Genomic DNA, 13,500 nt, shown 5'->3' with positions numbered 1-13,500 from the left:
TGATTCTGACCTCGAAACAAAATGCAGTACTATCAAAAGCCTTGTAATTGATGATCAGGTCCTATCAATTATAATGGCTTCATATTACCTCTTGCAAGCTTGGCAGACACAGAGGGAAAAACATCTTTTCTGTTTTAAGTCCCTGACTTGAGAGTTCAAAAGGACACCAGAGAGATAGAGATAGAGACCATTTTAGTTCTGGTACTGCCGAAGCCAGTAGAAAATTAAACTCTTCGTGCTTACTTGCTATGGATTGAACTTAATTACATTTTTGTGACTTTATGATGATTTTGAGTAGCCATTACTGGTTATGAAATGCAAATTCTGTAAAAGGTAATATTGATGAAGCTTTAACTTACTTGCTGTTCTTGCAAACCATCCTACAGACCTTAGAGACTGCCCCACTGTCAATTCTAACTAATCGGATCTTATGTCTTATTTGAATTTGAATCACAACCCTGAAAAGAAAGCATGTTTAGTTCAAGAGTAATGAATCAGTTTGAATGCAACTTTACGGTAACATTTCAGCTTCAGGTACAGAATGATTCAGTGCTTAAGAGAAAAACCAGGAATCTGCTCCTAGCTTAAAAATTATTCTAAACCTAATATTGAAGAGATTCTGACACAATCTGTCAGAAAGCCATTTTATGGTCAAAAGTTTGCCCTCCTTGCTAAGAAGCCATTTTGTAAAACAATTGTATCTGGCAGGTGAGCTGTGCAATTGGTACCTCTTTATGAGAGGAGCATACCTCGCATGCAGACGCCTAACTCAGCTGGATTTGTTTTTCCCACTTGATGGATAGCTCAAGGCCTGTAGGAGTGATCAATCAAGTGCACACAGATCTGTTAATTAACTTCTCTTCCTTACAAATGATTGTCTTTTACTTTTACCTGTCTAATTAAGAACATGCAGTGTTTTTCTAAACTTTTTATATAAAGAAAGCCTGTTTTTGACAATAAGACAGAGTAGCCTGCTAGGGCTCTTGAAGAGCTGGTGCCCTACTCTCCTGGGTTATTAAAACTTAGTTACTTTAGCTTATAGGTATCAGTGTTTTGTTGTAACAGTGATGCTATTAGTAAATATAAGGAATGACCAAAGTTAAACTGGGTAAACTGTCTGTAAGGGTATTTTTTATTCCAGACTACCAAAGAGTTTGATCTCTGGGATGAACCAAGAGAAAGGCTTACATGTTGAGTCTACAAGGGACTCCCTGGGCCGTCTCAAATCTGTACTTTAACAATTGTGCCAGGTAAGTCAGGTGCCAGGTGCATAGATAAGTAGGGTGACGGCTGAATAGAGTCTCATGGGAAATGAAAGTATATGGATGCGATTAGGTCACCAAGTAAGCAGAGTGACAGATCAGTAAAGCTAGGATGCTAGGTAGGTAGGATGCCAAGTGGGAAGATGCCAAGTAGGAAGGGTGGCAGGGTGAAAGGTGGCAAGGAAACCAAATGATGCAGTGTTTAGAGAAGGCCTGGTGGGTATTGAGTTCAGAATGGGTGCTGAGTTTGGCAGGAATATGTCAGGGTCGGGTCCTGTGGCAGGGTTGGGGAATGTGTTCAGGAGTTAGATCTGGCAGTGTCAGGGTGAATTCAGGGTCAGGTTTAGCATCGGGAGCTTCAGAGATCGAGTCTGGTGGGGTGCAAGGTGGTGGATGGGGCTGGTGTCAAGAATAAGGACCAACAATGTGGATGTTGAATCCTGAGGTGTGGGAGCACTTGGGTCCAAGTTGTTTGGGATATACATTAGATTAGATGCCGTACGGTGTGGAAACAAGCCCTTTGGCCAAACAAGTCCACACCGACCCTCCAGAAGAGTAACCCACCCAGACTAATACATCTAACACTATGGGCAATTTTGCATGGCCAATTCACCTAACCTGCACATTTTTGGACTGTGGGAAGAAACCCATGCAGACACAGGGAGAATGTGCAACTTCATACAGACAGTTGCCCAAGACTGGAATATAAGAGGTTTGGATGAGGTGTCATTGGGCATATATAAGGTAAGTATGAGATCTGTTTAATAGTTACTCAGACCTTAGCCTTTGTATTTAGTAGGCTAACTTTTCCTGAGTAACTATTTTAGTTTAATTCATTGATCCCTCTGAAGTCAACGATTTCAATGCAGATCATCGAGGGTTCCAGGTAGAGGAGGTGCCCAGTGGAATGTTCAATTTCCCATGCAATTCCTTTGGAGTCTGCTGCAATGGGGATTCCAAAGGGTCCCCATGGGCAATTCACTGGAATAATGACTATTGGATGTTGGAAAATCAAACCCAAGATTTTCAGAGCATGTTATGCTAATTGAGCACAATCCTATGCTCTGGCAAAATAACTAATTTTCTAACTACACACAATTTTTGGAAATGAAGTCATGCTCTCACGGAAATACAAAGTACACTAAGTTGACTGACATGTACATTCTTGGTGCATATTTCTGTGCCAATTACAACATGCTGCTGTAATAGAGAGCAATAAAAGGTTTTCCTGTTTTGTCGCATAAAACCAAAAAGGTCAAAGCATGTCTTAAATGTAACTTACTCAGGCAGCTAATGTCAGTCTGTTTTGTCTATTTCAGTTCATATCTTTTAACTAAATTCAGGAAAACACTTTTGTTTTGTGTACTGACATATTTTACCATTTGTAGCTCAGATAGTAACTTAAAACTTTGTACAGCTCAGATAATAAACAGTGTACAAAAAATGAAATGTCAAGAATTAGAAGTACACTCTATTAGGCACACTTCCTGTCATACACATTTCACTGTTCCTGAAGGTGATGGGTTTGATTAAACTTATCTAAATATGCTGAAAATTAAGTTTTCTTCAAAACTGAATTTTTCTAGCTTTCCTTGAAAACATGAGACCTCATGAAATAGCTGATACAGCAGTTAGCTGCTTTACTTGAAATGTAAACAATTTAGACCATAAGGTAATAGCAGCAGAATTAGGCCAATTAGCCCATCAAGTTTGCTGTGCCATTCGATCATGCCTGATATGTTTCTCAACCCCATTCTCCTGTCTTCTCCCTGTTACCTTTGATCCTCTCACTAATCAAGAACCTATCTATCTCTGTCTCAAACACATTCAATAACTTGGTTTCCACAGCCTTCTGCAGCAATGAATTGCACAGATTTACTATTTTCTGGCTGAAGAGGTTCTTCCTCATCTCAGTCCTAAAGAGTTGTCCCTTCACTCTGAGGCTTTGTCCTCAGGTCTTAGTCTCTCCTATTCGTAAAAACAGCTGCTCCACTTCCACTGTATCCAGCCCTCTCAATATTCTGTAAGTTTCAATGTGATCCTCCTTCATCCTTCTAAACTCCATTCAGTAGAGTCCCAGAGCCCTCAACTGCTTCTCATGGACAGGACCTTCATCCCCGGGATCATTCTTCTTTATCTGCTCTAAACCATCTCCAAGGTTCAGAGCAGATCCTTCCTTGGATATGAGCCCAAAACTGCTCACAATATTCCAAATGGGTCTGACCAGAACCTTTTACACCTCAGTAGTATATCCCTGCTCTTATATTTGTTACGAGCCAGGCCAGACCTCCTCAAAACATTTTCAGAAGGTAGCCCAGACCCTAACTTTTCTAGTTGTTTTAGACAGATATCCCAGGAGTGATGCAGCTGGTCAAACCAATTGGCTTCAAGCAAAACAGAATTTATTTACACGTCACTGAATGAAACACAAACAAAATTTAGAATAGCAACGATTTGAAAAACCAACTGACACAATATCTCCCACAAATTAACAAAGGAGCCATCCCAATTTCCTGCAAGGTCCCCATAAACACACTCAGTGGCAAAAAAAGTTAAATTCAAATATAGTTTCCCACAGGAGAGATGTCAGAGTGAGAGAGAAAGACAGAGATAGAAATAATCAATCCAGGAACCCTCTTTTCACAGCAGCTGTTTCTCTAGCCCAGCTAAAACTAAACCAAACTAGAAAAAATCCCTGAACCGGGAGAACTGGCCACTCCCCTTTCATTGTACAACTGCTTTTTAAAAAAATCCAAAAGCCTTTTCCCTGGTTGTTGCATCGGGCAGTATCTGTTAGCCATTGGCAAAGACCCCAACCCAGACAGATTGCAACCTCTGCCTTTTATAAACCCTCTTGAAAAAAACCAAGGACAACACAACCTTGTAAAAGGAGCAGAATCATCACATATTCTAGCCCTCTCAAAGTGAATACCAACATTGCACTTGCCTTCCTAACTAATAACTGAACCTGCATGTTAACCTTAAGAGATTCCTGAACCAGGACTCCTACGTTTCTTTGTGCTTTAGATTTCCAAAGCCTTTCCAGATTTAGAAAATATACGCTTCTATTCTTCCTACCCAAAATGTATAACTTCAATGTTTCCCACATCACATTTCATCTGCCTATTTTTTGCTTACACTCCGTGTCCTTCTGCAGCTTCCCGACCTCCTCCACAACCCTTCCCTCCACTTATCTGTGTGATCTACAAACTTAGCAACAATGGCCTCATCCAGATTGTTAATGTAGAATGTGAATAGTTATGTTCCCAACACTGACTCTTTTGGAACTTCACTAATCTGCTGCCATCCCGAAAAACAAAATCTTTTAACTCTACTCTCTGTCTTCGGCCAGTCAGCCAATCCTCTATCTATGCCAGTACCTTGTCTCTAACAGCATGGGCCCTTATCTCATTTCGCAACGTCCTGTGAGGCACCTTGTCAAAGGCTTTTTGGCAATCCAAATAAATCACATCCAGTGGCTCTCCTTGTCTAACTTGCTCATTACCTCCTTAAAAAAATTCAAACAGATTTGTCAGGTATGACCTCCCCTTGAAGAAACTGCGTTGATTCACCCCTATTTTACCAGACATTTCTAAATACAATGCAATCTCACCCTTAATAATTAACTCCAAAATCTTACTAATGACCAAGGTCAGGCTAAACATCCTACAATTTCCTGTCTTCTGCCTCCCTCTGTTCTTAAAGGGGTATTACATTTGACATTTTCCTGTCCTCTGGGACCCTCCTTGACATTAATAATTCTTGAATGATCACCACCAATGCCTCCACAATCCCCTCACTTATCTCTAATTCTGGGGTGTAGTCCATCTGGTCCAGGTAATTTATCTATCTTCAGCCCTTTCAGCTTCCCTAGTACCTTCTCCACCACATTCACATCCACCCCCTGAATCTCTTGAAGTACTGGTATGTTACTGATGTCTTCCCTCATAAAAACTGATGCAAAGTACCTGTTCGGTTTCTTCACAATTTCTTTGTTCCCCATTACTACTTCTTGAACCTCATTTTCCAACAGTTCAACATCCAATCTGACCTCTCATTTACCTTTTATACATCTAAACAGCTCTTGCAATCTTCCTTTCTATTACTAGCTAGCTTGCCCTCATATTTCATTTCACTTTTAGTGGTATTCAGCTGGTTTTTAAAGGTTGTCCAAGCCTTTGTCCTCCCACTATTCTTCACCACATTGTATGCTTTTTCTTTTGCTTTTATGCTGTCCCTGACTTCCCTTGTCAGCCATGGTTGCTTTGTCCTCTCCTTAGTGTGATTCTTCTTTCTTTGGGTGAATTTCTGCTGTGCCTCCCCAATTATCCTCTTTGTCTTTGTGGTTACCTTGACTCAATTGCAAGACAATTACATCTGATTCCAGTTCTCCCTCTCAAACTGTAGGGTGAATTCTATCATATTGATCACTACCTCCTCGGGGTTCCTTCACCTTAAGCTCCCTCATCAATTCTGCCTTATTACACATCACCAAATCCCAAATTGACTGTTCCCTAGTGACTTCTGCAAAGCTGCTCCAAAAAACTCTTATAGACATTCCACAAATCCCTTTTCTTGGGATCCTCTACCACCTGGCATTTCCAGTCCACCTGCATATTGAAGTACTCCTTGATTATTGTAATCATGCCTTTCTTACTTCACTTAAACAATGGCACAAGGTGAGAATAATGTCCACTGAGATCACTATATTCTACAATCAACATCAAAGATTTATCTAGCATAACCTTATTATTATTGCGGTATGTCGGAAAATAAAAGTTTTGTTGCCAAAAATAATGAAAATAAATCTTCAGGTGGGCAAGGGGACAACAGTTAGAGTCATTGAGAAGTGCAGCATGGAAACAGAGCCTTTGCTCCAACTCGTCCATGCGGATCAGATATCCTAAACTAATCTCGTCCCATTTGCCAGCATATGGCCCATATCCCCCTAAATCTTTCTTATTTATATACCCATCCAAATTCCTTTTAAATGTTGTAATTGTATCAGCCTCCACCACTTCCTCTGGCAGCTCATTCCTTATACACACCACCCTCTGTGAGAAAATGTTGCCCCTTAGATTCCTTTTAAATCTTTCCCCTCTCACCTTAAACCTATGTCCTTTAGTTTTGGCTGTACCAAACACCTTCTTCACTATCCTATCTACCTGCGACTGCATTTTTAAAGAACTATGAACCTGCACTCAATGGTCTCTTTGTTTAGCAACACTTCCCAGGACCTTACCATTAAGTGTGTAAGTCCTGTTCTGATTTGCCCAGTTATTCTGAAGTTGTGAGTAATTGACCCATACTCACTGACTAAAAGATTTCAGACACAGCTGTTATTGTCAGCCCCAACTAAGCTAGTGTTAAAGAGTCAGAGGGCATTATTTGTCAGGGGTATTATTCATCAGGGGACAGTACCCATTAGTGGGCGGTCCTTGTCAGGAGCATTACTGATCGGGAGCAGAACTCATCAGGGTGCAGTTTTTACCAGCTGGCAGACTTTATCTGGGGCAAACCTCATCAGGGGTCAGTATTTGTCAGGAGGCAGCTTTTGTAAAGGGCAGTCTTTGCCAGCTGACAGATTTTGTTGGGTTCTGGATTAGTGGTGCTGGAAGAGCACAGCAGTTCAGGCAGCATCCAAGGAGTAGCGAAATCGACGTTTCAGGCAAAAGCCCTTCATCAGAGATTTTGTTGGGGGGAGGGGCAGTCTTTCTCAGAGGTAGTTTTCCTCAGGCATCTTTTTTTTCACATGGAAGATGGACTAGAAAAGATTGAGAGCAGTTCCAGGAAGAGTTTCTGACAGTTTGGCTTGAGGGCTAAATGCTGCCTTCATAATTTTAATGAATGAAACACATTAAATGTTTTAATGAAAGCAACACATTCCACGCTAACTGTCTGTTTATCCTTTGTTATCAATGAACCATTTTCAATTGTTACAAGTCATATACATTTTGTGCCTAATTAACTGATGTACCATATCCAAACAAAGAAAATTCCTGACAAATGCATGATTGGTCATATTCAATAACTGTGGTCATGAAACCCCATGACCTAACAGATAGTCACAGAGCTGCAACAGCTTGTTATGAAAAATAAACTCTCCTCATAAACTGCAGACATCTGTGAACAACAGGGAGAAATAACAGAACTCTCATAACTCGTAAGACTATTGCAGTCAGATGTAGTCATAAAACAAGAAAAATTAAACACCTCTCCTCTGATAATTTTCTCTTTCCACTTCACTTCACAGGCCTAATGGATACTATGAGAAACAGTGAAGAATGCATTACATTTTCCCTACATCAGTGATTTCTACTTGTTATCAATCAAATCCCCCAATTTCACCCCCACCACCAAAGGAGAGCCATCCAGAGATTGGAGGGAGATGTCCTTGTGATTGTTCGGGAGGGTACAGGGTGGAGTTCGGGAGGGTACAGGGTGGAGTTCATGTTGCCTTCCCACCTCCCTCTGTTCACTGCAGGAGGCTTGTGGCAGATCTTCCCATCTGACGGCCAACTGTGGCTCTTTAGTGGCCATCTGAAAATAACTTAAGACCCTTATCTCACCAGCAGTGATTGAATACCAGCAGCTAGGCATGGTATTCATCATCCAGAGGCCTTCCAACAAATCCTATTGTATTTGCCATAGCACTATCAAAAGAGGGCCTTGCTTCAGAGTTACTATGTGCCCAATCACAGGACCCAGTGCTGGGAAGCAGGAAACAACCCCACTTGCTCTTGCTCCCAAGATCCATTCCACTCCTCACTATCAACTCCTTCAGAGTTCCCAATCCTGTCCAAACTCGACTCTATTTGGGATTCACTGATTACTACTATGATAGGCCCAACTGTACAGATGGCATCTGTTCCAGAGATTTGATTACCCAAAGCCTCTCAGAAATGTGGATTCTGACTTACTTGGGATGATTCTGACAGATCGTCCCACTCCGCTCAGATAGATGCCTGTTACCCTGGAGGAATGTCAGGTTTTCGACAGAAAATTAGTACAGGACACCCACCAGTTTTCCAACCTGTGAGCGAGACCACAGTGACCCACATTAAATTCCAATCAAGGGTGAACACACCAGCTAAACTGATTTGACAACCAATGAGTGTGACTCAACTTATTTAAATAGAGTATGAATCACTAAAATATTAAACTGCCTTTTATATACATCTAACATACTGGTTTAAAGGTTTTAAAGAATATTAAGGATTTTCAGTAAAAGAAACAGATCTGTTACAACAAGATGGCAGCCTCCAGGATGTTGGCTCCGTTCGGTCATTTGAGCAGCTTTTTAAATACTGAAAGAGGTAGGGTGAAGCACATGTTGTGGCTGACAAATCGGATTTCGTTCAGAGGTGAGGAAGTGGCTCAAAGTTTAAGGAAGTGTGTCCCTGGAGTGGAGGAACGAGATTGAGTTAACGTTGGCTGTCCCCCACCACTTGGTGCCGGTGATGCATCTGTATAATATCTCTGTCCTGAAAGGTGGTGTCATTTATTTGCATTTATTCATTCACTAATTTTTTTTTGTGTGTGACAGATGATATCTATGATTCAACAGCTTCTTCAATGGGAACATAGTTGGAGATTCCTGATTTTGGGGGTAGCTGTTCTGTAACTTTGGTTTTTGAAGAGTGGACAGTAAAAATGTAAAGATGTTGATTCAGTTTCTCATATCAATTAAGTTGGAAAAACTTACTTACATCTGAGTGTCAGTTCCTCCAGCCCTACAACGTGACCACAATGTTGTGCTCCTGCAATTCTGGCCACTGTCAGCTTCTCTTTACTCCACCATGGGTGGCCAGACCATCAGCTGCCAATGTGCCTGTGATAAATTTTAAAACTACTCTGTCCCACCGCTTCCCCCACCCCCCCTCCACTAACTCCCTCCCCCCACCATCCCCATCCCCCCTCTCCCCTGCCACCTCCCCCAACACCCCCCCCCCCCATCCACCCACCCTCCAGGATGTCGGTTCTGTTTGGTCATTTGAGCAGCTTTTTAAATACTGAAAGAGGTGGGGTGAAGCACATCCCCCGCCCCACCCCTCTCTCTCTCTTTGTCTCACTCTCTCTCTATCTCATGGTGTTCTTTAAAACTTACTTCTGATATAGGATTGGTCTAGTTCTATGGGTTACTCGTCAAGTGACATTACCACTACCTCCCTGAGACATTAAAAGAGCTATATGAATGCCAATTGCAGCTGAGATGTTTACTGGACCTAGAGAAATAAGTGCTGGGCCTAGCCAACAATGTCCACATTAATCGAAAGAAAAACATCTAGTGATTATAAAGGATACTTGGATTTTTTCCTTCATTCACAGGATGTTGACATCACTAGCTATGGATAATGGAGAGCCTGGTGGACTTTAAAGATGGTGCTCTGGAGTACCATGTCCAGTTCTGGTCACCCTGTTATGGAAAGGATAATATCAAGCTGGAGAGAGTTCAGAAAAGATTTAGTAGGTTGTTGCTAGGAATGGAAGTTTTAAGTTCTAGGGAGAGACCAGATAGGCTGGGACTTTTTCACTGAATCTAAGAGGTTGAGAGGTAATCTTAGAGGTTTTTAAATCACGAGAGGTATAGATAAGGTGAATGGCAGGTGTCTCTTCTCTAAAGTGGGGACCTTCAAGACTGGCAGGTATATTGTTAAGGGTGAGGAGAAAGATTTTAAAAAGGACCTGAGGGGCAACCATCTTACACAGAGGGTGGTTTGTGTGTGGAAAGAACTGAGAGAGGGAGTGTTGGATGCAGTACAGTTACAACATTTAAAAGTCATTTGGGTAAGTACATGAATAAGAAAGATTTGGAGGGATATGGGCCAAGCACACACAAGTAGGACTAGTTTAAAAACTGAAAGAACTCCAGATGCTGTAAATCAGAAACAAAAACTGAAGTTGCTAGATAAGCTCAGCAGATCTGGCAGCATCTCTGCAGAGAAATCAGAGTTAACGTTTCGGGTCTCATGACCTTTCCTCAGTTCTGAGATGATGTTCTTCAGATGTTGCCAGACCTGCTGAGCTTTTCCAACAACTTCTGTTTTTGTTTGGGACTAGTTTCGTTTGGGAATATGGTTGGTATGGTCTGGTTGGACCGAAGGGTCTGTTTCTGTGCTGTATGACTCTATGAAACAGTAATAACAGTCTACTGCAACCATTATCTACAAATCTTTTTTTTGCACATGAACAAACCTTGCTCTGAGACTTTACCAATACTCTGATTATACTCAGAGTTTCCATAATATATTTACCAAAAGTCACTAAATGACCAGTGTAATATGCTGCAAAATGTTCCTGGAAGAAGTTTGCTTTTTATTTCAAAAATATGTTTTGTTTATAAACATAACTTGACATGTGAACAGAATCTCCTAAGCAACCGAAAGACAACTTTGTGACATAAATAGATGAGCAACACCATATCTTACCTTTCCTTTCCACTTGTGGGTTCCTTATTCCTGTCTCCTGTCCACAGCTTCTCCTTTAGCTCGGAAAGTTCAACTGACTAGACCGCAGACTTCTCCATAATACGCAATCCTAAATGTATGACGATGTGTTCATACATTTGTATGTGTTCAGCTAGTAATAGAATTCCTTTGGGGCAACATTAATCTCATCATATTTTCCTCTTTTTCTTTCCCTGTGGCACATCTCATACTTTGACTGAAGACTGCAGTAAGTGAAAGAAAAATTCAATATTGGATATTTTGCATTGGAAAAGTATTGAATACAGAACATTTTGAAGGATGTTTAATGTTCCAGAGCTAAACTTATTACAAAACATTTACAAAATTTGTTTGAACAGGGAATGTTAATAAAAAAACATTTAATAGGGGAGATCAACAAAGTTGAGAGACAATGTTCTTTTATTGTGGGGTTCTTCAATTATCAGACTGAGAATTTTTGTAACACATAAAATATTACCTCCCTTGACTCAATAATTTAACTTTCATTTCCCTGTGAGCTCTCTGTGAGTGTCATATTATTCATGTGCATGTTCATTCCTATAGGCAGTACTAAAGCCAATATAAATAACATACAAGTTATATTTGAAGAGACTAACATTCAGTCGTCTGGACAAACACAGATAAAAAGCAAACAAGTCTACAAATATTGTGCTCATCTGCAGCAAGCATGACAAGTATAAGTCTATGGAAATATATTGTCCCAGATTTTCCAATGGCTTAATAGTTATTTCTACAGCTTAGACGCGAGTTGTTTGTCAGGACTCTGCAGAATCCATGACGTAACAGTCTCCAAAGGTATTGCTCAGGAAATTAAGATTCTGTTGGGCAAACCTCCTGTTACTGGAGCTCACTGAAACTTTCCATTCAAATTGGACAATTTAAATTGCTGATGATAGTTACGCAGGAAAAGTCACATTACTAATTACCTGGTCTAACTCCAATAATCATTAAAGTGACCATACAATTCCCCAACTAAACATCTCCATAACCACTTACATACCCTGGACCGCTCTCCTTCCCCCCCCCCCCACTCCCCATTAAAGAGCCCCATGCCGATGATCCAGCAACCACCCTGTCCCCATCTCTCCTTAAGACTTGATATGCCTGTTGCAGAATTAGAGCCCAACATTCCCAAACCCCTGGATCTCCACTGGGAAACAAATCAGCACCTTCCCCCACTTCTGAAACTCTGCCACCCACCTATTGTCAGGGGCTAACCTACTCTTCACCAACTGGGACTCAATAGCCCTTACTCCAACCGCTTCCATGATCCAATACCACGATTGACACCCCCGAGAGCCAACATCCAACCTCCTCCCTCTGCCCCCACCAAACAAAAAGGATCTGATTCCCCTCTCGCCATTCAGAACCCAACACATTTCCATTTACTTTAAGGCTACAGCACCCTCCTCTCCTCTTGGGTCTTGACACAATACTCCCATAACACAATATCTCCATGACACAATGCCACCTTTCCCCCTTGGGATGTGACACTAGCACTGACACCCCAGTACCTCCATTCCCCTCCCCCCCCCCCCCCCCCCCCGGCCCCCCCACAGCACCTGACTCCTCCATGTTTTCCCAGGAACCAATACAATCCTCATCCTAAGCCATGGATTATTGTCCAACCAGGTCCTGCAAACTCCTAATCCATGGCCTGACTGGCTCCTATACTCCCTTGAGATATGATTGCCCTTTCTTGCCCAGAAGGACTAATACTGCCTCCTGCCTCCCTCCACAATGCCTACCTGCCCATCCTCCTCCACCAGGAACTGAAGAGACCCCTCGCTGCTCCATCCCTCCATCCTTCCCTGGGACTTGATCATCCTTCCTCTCCTGTTTTAGGATATGTCACATTCACCCTCCCCTGGGTCCCAACACTCCCCATCTCAACCCAAGATTTGACTCTCCCTCACTATCTGTCAGCCCTGACTCCATTGGGAACCAACAAGCCCCTTTCCAGCCAGGAACTGATATCTCCCTTTTTACCTGAGACCTGACAGCCCCTGCCCCATGCCGATGATCCAGCAACCACCCTGTCCCCATCTCTCCTTAAGACTTGATATGCCTGTTGCAGAATTAGAGCCCAACATTCCCACTGCCAGACCAGGAACCAATCCTCCCTGCTGGAAGCCAACACCTCACACTCTCCCCCAGAATCCAACACCACCTCTGTGTGCCCCCAGCTCTTCCCGAAATCTGATTAAACCCTCCCGCTCCTCCCACCGGCTTTTCTCAGAGCTCCCATACCCATTTTATCCCCTGGCACTTGATAGCAACATAGCATGTACCCTGACACCTATCTCAGCTCTTGGACTCTTCTCACCCATTCCAACTGGGATCCAACAAGCCTCCATCCACTCTGGGACTTGCTACCCCCAGGACCCAACAACTCCTATCTTCCCAGGTCACAACATCCCCTCCCCAATACCAAACATGTTATGCCTCTCCTTCCTGCTGAACCAAGTAACCTTTGCCTATTCTGAATTAGCTCATACATTCCATCCTGCACCTCATATCCTTTCCAACTCACATTCTGGTACCAGCACAAGTGGAACCACAGCCATTTTGCACTCTACCCACATGACACTCTAACCACATGTTTGCCTTGCATACATACCTTTTCAAAGGAGCTGTGAAAGTGGCTGGTAGCGTTAAATCAAAGAATATAGCAATTACTGCGGTGGAAAAGGGACCAGGGTTTGCCTTCCCCAGACTGTTGTGCTCGAAGAGGTTGCAGTTGGATTGAATATACTCTGCACGTTTTTGCA

The 13,500-nt window shown here is 42.3% G+C and overlaps 1 long non-coding RNA gene across 2 annotated transcripts in view; it reads right to left on the bottom strand.

The window, feature by feature from the left end:
- Window positions 1-13,500, bottom strand: part of LOC122548645 (uncharacterized) — a 159,652-nt gene that overhangs the window by 107,614 nt on the left and 38,538 nt on the right. The window contains exon 1 of one of the 2 annotated variants that reach the window (XR_015751828.1): window positions 10,691-10,749. The exons of the other annotated variant lie outside the window; for it this stretch is intronic. This is a non-coding gene — a long non-coding RNA (uncharacterized LOC122548645). Of the gene's footprint in view, window positions 1-10,690; window positions 10,750-13,500 lie in introns of those variants that run through there. 2 annotated transcript variants of the gene reach the window in all.

The sequence above is a fragment of the Chiloscyllium plagiosum genome, unplaced genomic scaffold (assembly GCF_037043375.1).
Source record: "Chiloscyllium plagiosum isolate Xiang-an unplaced genomic scaffold, Cpla_swu_hap1 HiC_scaffold_3, whole genome shotgun sequence".
Classification (NCBI taxonomy): Eukaryota; Metazoa; Chordata; class Chondrichthyes; order Orectolobiformes; family Hemiscylliidae; genus Chiloscyllium; species Chiloscyllium plagiosum.
Note: the sequence above shows the minus strand (reverse complement) of the source record. Positions and strands in the feature narration are given on the sequence as shown.